This window comes from Anomalospiza imberbis, chromosome Z (genome assembly GCF_031753505.1).
Source record: "Anomalospiza imberbis isolate Cuckoo-Finch-1a 21T00152 chromosome Z, ASM3175350v1, whole genome shotgun sequence".
NCBI lineage: Eukaryota > Metazoa > Chordata > Aves > Passeriformes > Viduidae > Anomalospiza > Anomalospiza imberbis.
The window spans coordinates 37,896,647-37,909,011 of NC_089721.1; the positions used below are offsets into that span (position 1 = coordinate 37,896,647).

At 39.3% G+C, this 12,365-nt stretch overlaps 2 protein-coding genes across 2 annotated transcripts in view; one reads left to right on the forward strand and one right to left on the reverse strand.

Annotated features, from left to right (window-relative positions):
• Positions 1-12,365, forward strand: part of LOC137465071 (sushi, nidogen and EGF-like domain-containing protein 1) — a 218,137-nt gene that overhangs the window by 190,021 nt on the left and 15,751 nt on the right. The gene's annotated exons all lie outside the window — the stretch shown is intronic.
• The window catches only part of LOC137465072 (sushi, nidogen and EGF-like domain-containing protein 1), a 179,674-nt gene continuing 174,488 nt past the window's right edge, over positions 7,180-12,365 (reverse strand). The window contains exon 8 of the mRNA XM_068176791.1: positions 7,180-7,189. The gene's annotated coding sequence lies outside the window, so the exon portion shown is untranslated. The remainder of the gene's footprint in view (positions 7,190-12,365) is intronic.

The following is a 12,365-nucleotide window of genomic DNA, read 5'->3' on the forward strand; positions in this document are numbered from 1 at the left end:
GCTATGTTTCATTATCTAATTGAGGTTTAATTATCTTATTATCTAATGACCTAATTATTGCATGCCCAATTGCAATAATCAGTAAGCAGTTCCAAAAAATTCATTACAATTTGCAGAATCACATCCAAGTGCCTACATCTCAGAAGCACATTTACCATCTCAGAAATCAACCCTCTGTACACTTCAGAAGTCTTCTTAGCATAAATTACCAAAGAATAAGCCCAAAAATCCTACATAAGTTTGCTTATTATGCTTTTCTTGTAGGTGCCTGGAGTATGGCACTAGAAGACACTGATTTCGTCTCCTCCAAGGAAATTAATCCTATAAGTCTCTTCTTAAGGTGGAACTTAGGCCTTCAGGTCCAGGACAATACTTAAATTCCAACTTTAAGCTAAACATATACGAAAACAAACATCCAAGACCTTACCTGGATTGCACGTAATTCAGATATTTGAATCCACAGGTTTTGGGGAGCAACTCAATCAGCTGCAATACTGGAGGCCTTCCTAAGTGCTCTTTGTGTTTCTGAACTTGCCTTAGAGCCTTCCTTGATTGGTATAATATTTGAAAAAGGGGGTTTCTGATTGCACTTTCCATTAAAAAAAATAATCAGTGACAAAACAAAGGCCACATCAAAACAAAGAAAAGCAAACGTTTCCTCTGTACCATATTTACAGTAATCTGGATGCCATCAGCTAATAAATCATTAAATTTCCTGGGGCTTATTTAAATCCTATCAGCATACACTTCTCAAATTCCAGCAAATTGTGATTGAGTTGAACGTAGAAGAAAAATGAAAACTTTACATTATGCACACATTATAAGACAACAGTTCTGACTGGCTGTGAAGAAAAACTGCAGACAGCTTGGAAGCAGCTGCTCATTACAGTCAATTAAGAAACTGAAATATTTCAGTGAGAGAAGTATCATTCCCTACAAGCACAGCCATTTTGTGTGCAATTTTAATACAGACTAATCATGAGTGTGAGGGATGTGAGAATGTGATTGCATCAAAGGCAGAAGGTATAATTTTAAAAGTCTTCAATATAATTTAAAAAATTAAATCTATTCTGTAGGGTCCATTTCCTTCCATCACTCTTATTTTTAAGTAAGTATAAGCTGACCTATGGAAGCAGAGCCCAAATTATTCAAACTGCTTCAAAGTACCTCACCACAATGTGGATAGAAGAGCTACTGTTTATAAAAGGGATTAAGTGCAAGACATCAAAGTGTCAATGGATTTGATGTCTGTGAGATGTTTAAAGGGAATCATCACACTTAAGGTACTTTGAATCTTTCCTATGCTTCATGAGATTGCAAAAGGAGCACAAGATGCAGCCCATGATCTCTTTTATAGACCTTGACTGTATTCCATTGAGATATACAGGCGTGAAGAATATTGGTTGTGCAGATTTTATTGATATTGCACCACTTTCTTGTCAGATAAATCTGAATTTCTTTCAGTATTTATTTTACATGTCTTCTGCGAGGCAGAATAGGACTATACTGACCAGCACAAGCATTTGCAAATAAAAATGTTCCTGAAAAAATACATTAACAGCAGTTCTGATTTGAGTCAGAGTAGAATAGAGCAGAATCCAAATTGCATTTCATCCAGGATGAGACAATGCATATCATCACCCTGTTAGATATCATCATGTTGCTATAGAAGTCAAAAGAGTTGGAGGTCAGGGTACTATGGCAAACAATAATCTAAAATATGTCAGAAGAATAGGTTGAGGGAAAACATTTTCAGAGAAATACATTGGGTATGTACTATCCTTCAGAGAGTGTTAATTAAAACAATTCCTGTAGCAGAAATGTATTTTTTTATATGCTGGGGACAGGAAATGCTTGTTGTTCAAATTGACGCAGCGATTCTTAAAAGACTAAGAGCAGCTGTAGGAGTAGACCGTTCCCTAGAGATATCCTTGGAGAGCAAGCACTTAAACTCATCACCCCTATTTGGTGCATGCACACTAATCCCAACATTAACATCAACAGGATCTGTAGGCAGTTCAAATGTGTGGCCTTAGTCTAACAGGACATGGGATATTACTTCCAAACTCTTGGGTTTCCCAGGAGAGTTGATCACTACATCACTATTATCGGTGTACCAGGAGAAACACTGTGATAATCTGACATTTGCAGAGTCTGAAATTCTATATCTCCATTAATGGCAGGACTTCTCAGAAAAGTGGCAGACTTCTATTTGCTTGGATTGTGAATTATCTCCATGGTTTCCATTATTTCTAAAGTTATTCATCCATTATAAATAATTTTATGGCTGTAAAGTTAATGTGTTGCTGAATCAGCCTGCCATTCCTGTGCTTCTTGATCCGAGCTCAGGGTGACGGATGCTGTCCTCAGAACCTACCAAATGAACTGCAGCCTTGTTATTCCCCATCCCTTGCAATAACAAGATGATTCTTCAGGATGAGTGTCAGAGAAGCATCTTCAACACGTGCGAGTATCTCTACAAGCAGCAATATGGTCTGTGTTCAAGTGATCTGGCTCTAGAGAAATGATCACCATCACTAAAACCTCCTTTCTGTGAGTTTTGGGAGAGGCAGGTTTGCATCAGGTGTAATTGAGCTGTGTGATGAGTGGTGTGGAGCCCCTGGTGCAGTGGACACTTTTCCAGCCCCTGGCAGGCAGTCACCTGTAACCTTCTCAGCACCAGTCAGTATTGCCAGCCCAGCAGCCATGCCCTGAAACCAAATGCAACTGATATTTAACCAAATCACTCTTTTAAGGGAGAAAGAGGGAGACAGGGAAAAAAGGGTTATGCTGAGACCATGACAGAACAAAACATACATTTAATCCTAATTTCAGTGAAGTCTTAGTAAAGCATTCCCAGCATCTTGCTGATCAGATGACTGCCCCCCCTCTTAAAGTTCTCACTATTCCAGCATTCCTTGCTGTCTCCTTTTCTTAATTTTGGGAGAAGACTGTTAAAAATAGCAAAAACTTAACACTGATGGATGAATTTGGCAGGAAATCTGAAGGACACCTATTTCATAAAGGTTCATTTAAACATGACAATTAAAAAATGCAATTTCCTTTCTGTCTGCTTTCACTTTAATAAGTTACCTGTAACCATGGAGGGAAAGGTGTTAATTATTCCCCATTTTTGGTTGGGCAGCATCTCTTTTCATGGGCCAGTAGCTGTTTCTTACAATAACTCATGAGGTAATTAACCTACCATAGCTTTTTTTCCTGCAATAAGTGTTTTTGCATCAATCTTAATTTTTACATTTTTAAGCTTGTTACACTTCCTGCACGCTCCCATTAAAAAAAAAAAAAAAAAAAAAAAAAAAAAAAAAAAAAAAAAAAACAAACTCCAAACAAAAATAAAATAAAATAAAACAAAATCTATTTTGTGAGACTCAAACAAAAAATACAAGAATAAACAGAACAAATCCCCAAGGCTGATTACATTCATAACAATTCAAAACCTCTACTTCACCTCTCCAAAAGTGATCTTTGTTATTGGACAAAAGTATACAACTCAGCTAACAAAATTACGCTTTTGCTAAAATATATTGGATCCAAAGTCCTTTTATTCTCCAAGGCCTCTCTAAGAAGATCACACAGAGGAAATGAAAGGCCTATGAATAGTCTCATTTGGAAGGAAGTATTCTACTGACCTTGACAAATACTCTGTATATTTTTCCTTTGGCCTCTCCATGAAAAATTATCACACCAGCACAAGGTAAAACAATGGGAAGAAAGCATAGTTCGGACGATAAGGCTGTAAGAATGTTACTGAAGTTATCAATCATCATGACTTAAAGTCATCACTTGGGCCTGAAGAATAAAAATTCTTTATTTTCTGCTGCACCATTTTCCCTTCTTCCCATGTATTTTCTGGAACAGTCTTCTGGTATGGTGCTCCTGCAATTATGTGAGGCATTAATTCCTGGTCCTTGAAATACTTTCATCAGACATACTCCCACAGACTCTTCTCCTCATCAGGATGAAAGCATCCCTCAGAGTCTTATCCCACCAATGGCAGCACCAAAGCAAAGAGATTCACCATTAATTAGACCCATTCGTGTTCTCCTGCCCAGCTCGATGTGCTGCTATCAAATGCTACTATCATGTAGAGGATAAAAATTTGGCAGTGGAGCAGGAGCCCCAGTGCTTCACCTTGATCCTGACAACAGACTGAAAGTCTAAGTCTACATTTCTTTTGCTTATCACAAACAAGTACAAACATTCCCTCACAATGCTGGACTAAGCATCACTGGGGATGTGAGACTCAAATCCATGTTTTCCTGATCAGTTTTTCATGGTTTTCACTGCTTCAGCAGGAGCAATGGATCAAGAGTCTCCTGCTCCCTGTCCCAAGCCTAATCCCCCAGTGACTTTGAATATACAATTCCATTAACCATGATTTATGGTACAGAATGGGAAGCCAGAAAACATATTAATTTTTTACAGCTGCTACTCTGTGCTTTAAGTAAAAGTGCAGTGTAAAGCTTAACATTTTGCAGCATAAAACTTTTGCACTCTGTGCAAGTACTGTCTGTGTTGCTGTAGGGCTCTTATACTTTTAAATTTTTTTGGTGGTAATACTAGCAAACATAATGCAGCTTTAAAGCCAAAACCCTCCTTATTTTACCTGAGATGCACTAATGCTACAGCTCAGGAACTAGTTTCAAGGAATTCAGCACAGAAATAAAAGATTAGTAGATTCACATGTAAGCTTGTGGAATCTTTTGGAAAAGTAAGCACCCGAAGCAATCTTTTGCTGATTACCAAACTAGCAGTCTGCTCGCACTGTCTGTATATCTAAATATCTACCACAGTGTAATATGTAGCGTAAAAAGCAGAATCTGGATGAGAATGGTGGCTGGAGTTGTAACCCTGAAGACTCAGGTCACAGCAGAACACCAAGGATGATCAATGAACAAATTGAGAACCTTCTCACATTGCATGAAAAGAGCAGAAAAGCATTATTTTGATAATTAAATGTCATATCTTAAATTGCTGTAATAATTTTATAGGTAAGTCTGTGACCATGGTGGATTTTTGCTGTCAGTGAAGAAAGCCTATTCTTGTTGGTTTAGTTTTATACTTAAAAATATTTGACTAGTTCCTTACCAAAGCAATCAAATAAGCACATAAAAAGTCCTCATGCCACTCTCTCCACCCCTACAGGAAAAAAAAAAAAATCTACCAAAAACCCCAAACTGTAACAACTCTAATTCTCAAAAATATTCAAGCCCTCATCTTGGGAAGAATTAAAAAAATACAAAGCAAGGCAGCAAACTACAAGCTCATATGTACAAAACATTAAATATCTGGGACTTGGAAAAGACCTCATGATAAACACACCAAAACACTAGGATGGAGAGATGGGTTGTGATGAGTGTATTTCATGTAACACTCACACCCCTGGCAATTATGCTGTAAAATGTTGTCACTTTCCAGGTGCTGGAAGAAATGCAAGCTTTGGAGCAGATAGAGACACAAACCTTTTGAGCAAGGGAGGGTGAGGGGACATAGAGCTTGGTACTGGTAAAGAATATTAAATACAACAGGTCTGGGAGTATTTTAAAAGTATATTTATGTTATGCACATAGCAAATCCCCAAGCACCAAGCTCCACCCTAAGCATCAAAATGTTCCCTCAGACCTCTTCTTGCAGAAATATTTATAACAAAGAGACTATTTTATTTTAAGCTACACAAATCTCACTTGCCAAGGAAAGGGCTGAAAATCCATGGTTATTAGTTACAATATAGAAGAAATTTTTCAAAGATGGATTTTGAATTGAACACCTTTAGCTCATGAAGCCATATCAAGTTCCTGATTTCCTGCAAAGAAGCAGAAATCCCCTGTGATTCTGTGACTCACTGCTGGGTACCTGGTTGGATTGAGAGTAGAGCATGGCCCAGTAGTTTCAACAAACATTTCACAGCCTTCTTCAAAGCAGAGCACATATCATATATATCCTCAAGGATTTCTGCACATCAACCTGAGACTTCAAAGTTCCTTTTAGGAATCCAAATTTCTTTTTCTTGATGTCAAGTTCTCTGTGTGTTTGTGTGTAGGTAGAGGTGGATGAACAGTAGTCCAGTACAAAGCATATTGTGGCTTTAACATTGATGCTTTTAGCTAGAATTCTTTGTATCTTCTATTCATAAATAAAAATATACTGCTTTGTCAACAGAAACAAATCATTAACTTTTTATAGCAACTTTTTGTGTGTTTCCAGTTTTCACACAAATCTCAGGATCCTAATTTTTTATCCACATTGAAGAAGTTCACGTCTGAATGCCATTTTTCTTCCTACTACTTCCCCTTCACTGAGCATCAGTCACAGCCATGTTTCCTCTGCATCAGGTCAGAATATCAGGCCTCAAACTCAGCTGCAACACACATATCTGCTTGCAAGTCAGCCGCTGCCAAAAAGCACCTGTGTGAGTTCAAGGTGTCATTTGCTCCTGGTCTGGAAAGACATGAGGGCTCCAACAATGGATGTGCCTCATACCCTGAAGGAAGCAAATTAAACTTTGTCTAAAAAAAATTTTTGCTCCTGTCTGTTCTCCAGTTATTACCATTTATGATACACCAGCACACAGAAAAGCCAAGCAAGGCAAAATTTTTCACAGAAGATAAAAAAAATAAAGGGGTTTTACATCCAGTACTCCAAGTCTGAACCTACAAGGAATCATACCAGCTATCTTTTCCAGGTCAGAGGGACACAGAAAGCAATCAGCCTACAGGAAGTCATGCACAAAAACTTCATTTAGACATATACAAGCATGTGTCTCCACTCTGGTAGGTGGGATAAAAGTGACACACACACAACAACAAGCATGCTTTTCCACATAGGAATTAATGAAGGGGCATCATCTTTCTTCAGGAGAAGTCCCAAACCTGCTCATTATTTTCAGTGATGCCTTTTTGACCCTACAAATCTGTTTTGAAGAGGGCTCAGGAAAAGAAAGATACTCCAACACTCAAAACGTCATTTCAGACACTATTCTGGAATTATTCCTAAGTGGGGATTAGAAATCCAAAAGGAGCTTAAACAGTTTGTCTTTCCTTAAAGAGAAACCTCATCTCAACAGGAGGTCTGCAGTATTCAGCAGGATGCTTTCAGAGCCCACAGCTTCACGCAGATAGGGCTTGTTGCTCCCACAGACTCTTCTCCTAGTCTGTGGAGTCAGAAATCCCTTCTGGGATTTATAACCCTCTTCTGTTTCCCTGACACTATATTCTTAAATTAAGGATGCATTTGCCTTGTAGCATTTTCATTCCTATAGACACCTTCATAAGAACTATGGCTTCAGCTAATGCACAAAAAGTTTAAGAGAAGAAAAGGCATCCTGAGCACATAAAAGCAAAGACAGGGAGATAGGGTTATTAATAAGAGTTGAAATCCAGGAGAAGGATTTTACAGGGTGAATGAGATGAAAAACCTCACTCAGGTAATGTCCTGTGAGCTGGACTAGATCTTCCTAATAGAGAGTTTGATTTAACTAGATGGATCAGGGAAGAAGAGGAGAAAAGAGAGGAAGAAGATAAACCCCCCAGGTGTTTTAACTTATAATTAATATCCTAAAGACTCAAAAAACCCTGCAGAGGAAGGAATTTGTCCGGCTCTTTCCCCTGGCACACAGACTCCAAATGTAGGAGCTCTAGAGTCTGGAGGTGTTGGACCTATTTTTGTTTGGTTCTTAGATCTCAGAACACATGGACTCAGTAGGGCAGGATTTGCTCCTTAGGATGAAGCACAAGTTGCTAATTACTCAAGGCTGGCAAAAAGTAATTTCTGGGAAGGGAGATCCTTTTGCTGACACTCAGGTTCAGCCCCTAGGATGGCTCTGACTGCAGGACTGAGCACAAGAAATCAGCTAAAGCCATGACAGGGGCAGCTTTTTCCAACATTTTTTTCCACACAGAGGTCACATGAACTCTGTTTTCTGATGCCTGGATCAGTACAGCAGACAGATCCCATGGGTGGTGACCCTGCAAGGCGGTCTGCAAATAGTTGAGCAGATCAATTATTAAAGTAAGATATGAAAGTAATTTCATTACTGTTGTTGATGCTTACACATATCAGCTTCTACAGAGGGGAAAATCCATTTTCTCATCCTCTTATCCTTCATGTGCTGCAGACACCGCCTAGTTTAGAAAATAAGGTCAACCCATTCAGGATAGTGGCAGAGAACCACAGGATACACCTCACACAGCTGCTCTATTACAGCATTTTGCTTTCCTCATTCCAACACCAAGCAGCTGAAATGAAGGGATAAAAAAGGCTGATTGGGTGACATAAAATTTTACAGCTCACAAGCCAACATCACAGACTAATGGCAAAAGTTTCCCTTTTTTCAGCTAAGTTGCTTTGTTTGTCTCTGTCAGCTGGCATTCTGGAAGGCATGTGGGATTGCATGATAAAAATCCTACAGCACAGAGAATTTCACAATCTCTTATCTGTTTTAATAAAGAAGCAATACTAAGAGGTTACTAAGGCAGAGGAAACGGGTAACAGGCTTTGTAAAGGCAAAGGGGAGGGATGAACTGATATAGATGAATCATTGATGGCAGTGGGAAAGGAAACAACTAGACCAACTGTGTTTATGCTGTACAGGTAACAAAGATGAAACTTCAGAAGATTTCAAAAGAAGGGGGAAATTAGGTGTTGCAATAAGGAGCATGGATAAAGGTAGAGAAGATGCAGAATCAGAGGCTTTTTTTCTTTTAGCCTCTTGAATCATATATTCCCCTAAACCAGCCAGGGCAATACATGGGACCAGAGAGGCAAATACATTTCTTTTGCTGCTGCTGGTTTCAAAAGTGGTTCTAGCACTCCCTAGAGATAAAACAAGTGTGTTTGGTTCTACTCTGTCTCCAAATGAGTAAATTATATGAAGAAGGTATATTTGTGTGACACAGTAGTGAAAGCCAGGCTTTTATGCACAGATACACTTCGGTATCTGATTCAAACTGATTCACATGCCACATACTTTTCCTTTTGTAAAGCAGCTGCAAGAAACTTACCACTTTAACTAGAGTTAAAAATAACTCCAGCAGACATGGACTGCAGAAAGAAATTACTCTCCTCTCCCCCCTGAGACCTGCCTGCTTGAAGCAGTAAATATTAAATGTATCAGGACACTAAGGGACATTTCTGTAACTCAGATTAAAAATTAAGTCTGTTCACAATATAATGAGTTCCCTGGTAAGGCCTGGACTTTCCACTTAGGCACTTGGAGCCGTTGAAAACTGAAGTGCTGTTTCAAGGGTGGCAAGCAGGTGTAATCATGCCACAAAAACTCATGTGTTCATTTACTGAAAGGACACCTGTGCTTCACAATCCAAAAGAATGAGCCAGGGGATTTTTTCATCATGACATATCAGTTGTACCCTTATAATCTGTGCAGAAAAGTGAAGGGCTGCCTTTGCAATGGCTCACAGATTCCTGCAGCAGCCCCTGTTTGCATGTCTGATAGCTAGACTGCTGGTCTGTCTTCCTAAAAATAATAATACCAAAAATCCCTGCAATCTTTCTTCCCCATGTTCTTGCTTTTGAAAAAAATGAATACATGGGGTGCAGGAAGAAATGGTGAGGACCACTGGGTGAGGACAATGGGACTGTTAGCTTGTAAGAGAAAACCTTCTGTAACAGCAAAATCTTTTATTTTCTTCCTTGTACTGCTAAGAGATTTATCAATCATCAGGGTGTAAAGAACTAAGCAGATACTAAGCCACATGGGAATTACTTTAAACACACAAGTCACACACCTTTAGAGCACCTGTCTTATCGCATAGTCCTTGGCATATATAAATTACTAAAAGAAGCATCTGAGAGGCAGTGTGGATTCCAAGATGTAGCACAGTCCTGAGGATGAAGATCAGATTTCTGTTGCTGATTTTGCTTATGGTCTCTCTCTTTTTTCTTTTTTTTTTTTTTTTTTTTTTTAACCTTAAAAAAAAAAAAAAAAATGTGTTCCTTCTTTGACCAGAGCCTTTCATCTCAAAACTGGGAATAATTACTTGTCTCATGGAGGAGCTCATTTATTTCAGTGGCATAAGCACTGAAGACAGTTTGAACACACGTTGTGAGGAAGTTCTGTATAGATATAGTAGGCCAAAAAGGGGGTTTGTGATTGTCTCAGTAATATTTTCAGCCCTTGAAGTACTACCATGCCATTAACACCCTTTCTTGGAATAGGGAGTCAAAGGTCACGATGGAACCAAGAGTGATCTACTTTCTCCCATCATCATCCCTGAACATTATTCTCAGAGCAAAAGTAATATTTTCAATGACTTTTGGCTTCTGCAAAGTGGGAGCATTAATGGAAAGCATTAAAATTTGTAGGATGTAGAAGGCACAGATCTCTCCATGTCAGATATTCATGTGCAACATCTAAGTCCATCACTACCACCACACAGAAAGAAAAAGGTAAAAAAAGGAAAATTTAGAAAAAAAAGGACACAAAGAAAAGAGAAGTAAAGAGAAAGATATATGTATTCCTGGTGGTGTTAGGAACAGAAGGAAACAATCCAGAACTGCACACAATATTCCAGATGAGGCCAGCCCAGCCCAGAGCAGAGCACGACAATCCCTCCCTGGTCCAGCCAGCAATGCTGGGCCTGGTGCCCCTGGGACGGGGATGTCCCTCCTGGCTCCAGGGCACTGCTGGCACAGACTCAACTTTCCAACCAGGAATCAGATGCCTTTTGCAAAACTACTGTTGCTTTAAACCTGATTCAAAGGAATAATGTTGAGGTGGTGAAGCTCTCTCTACAGCTTAGTTCACTGACTCTCTCGCTTAATTAATAGCATATTCATTTTGTTTGGAGGCATTAGTTTCCTTTAACTGCCTAAAAGGAGTTCAGCATACAAGGACCTTGAATGTTTTGGGTGAGATTAGTGATGTCCCCCACTTCAGCATCAGAGACAGGTTTCACTCCACAGATTTCTGAGTGGAAAGTCAAAGAGCTGCAGCTAAATCTGGTGGGCATTGCTGGGCCATCTCAACAAAACGTCTTCCTGTTTGCCCATGGGATCCCTTCTAGAGAATGTTTGGGGTTTTTTTCAGCAGAGCTAGTGCTGACAGGGAGCTTTCTACAGAGAAATAGACCATGAAGTCTTCTTAGGATGGGACCTATTTGATTACAATTAGCTGAGTATTTTCTCTGTACAGCTGAACCTGTGCTGATTGTTCTTTGCAACCATCTCCATGCATGGACTATCCACACGGGGAAGATAAAGCCTGCAGAGCACAGCAGAGAACAGAAACTTCCATCTTCCTTCAGATGTGTGCATAACCCACTGTAAAATGTAAAAAAAAATCCCAACCAAACAAACCAAAACCAAGAAACAAGACAACAGAAGCAAGTAAGAATCAGAACAGACCTCAGCCACAAGTCTTGGACATTCACTTTATGAGGACCATCACATAACCTAAATATGTTGTGAAAATCCCAGCAATTGGGCCAACAGCCATATCAAAGGCCATACTCACATTTTCACAGGGCATTAGCAGAATTTTGCTGCAGAGCATTGCCAGGTGGGAATATAATTTATTTTTGTCCTATCTCCAGCAGATTTGTTAACAGTAAAGAAACATTTAGTTCACTGACTCTCATATAAGCAAAGAAGTTTTTATTCTGCCACCTTGTGTTTCCCACTCTATGGCAAGCCATTTAAGAAGTGAAATTTCTTTCAATGGGCTGACAGCCTAGAGGAGTTCCAGCCAGGTAACCATCAAGACTCGTGAAGAGCAAGATTGTGATGGATGCTGTTAAGGAATATTGGATACAGGTCTGAAGCTGTCTGGAGTTAACAGCTTATCACTAGTTATTAAATCTTCTGAAGCCTTAGGCCGTAAGCCATGAACTTTCATGCAGATATTTTGAACTTTTGAGCTTTTATCAACTTCCCTAAAAAAGGAACCCAAGAGATGTCTGGAGCTGGAAGATAAAGAAGTTCCAGCTATCAGCAGAAAACATAGCCTCAGAGATAAGATAAAATAAAAAAAATAGACCATCCAGAGACAACAGAGAGACATGCTGAGCAACAGGAAGCCCCGAGACCCCAGTATTATTGGTCTGAACTGCCACTGGAAACTCAGACTGTAGGGGTATAATTGCCCAGGAATTTTCTTTTCAGGTTACCTCCCCAGAGGTACCAAGTTTGCACTCTTTCTGCTGCTGTGCAATTCAAATAAATCACTTGATTGGACGTAAAGCCTGAGATTCTGCTATGAGATACCTCAGGAGGATAAATTTCTTTAAAAGATGTAATAATAACCTCATCAAGAGCAAGAATATGCAAGGTTAGAAATTGTGGTGGGGGGAGGGAGGGTGATGGAGGGACAGGGACAAAACAGCATCAAA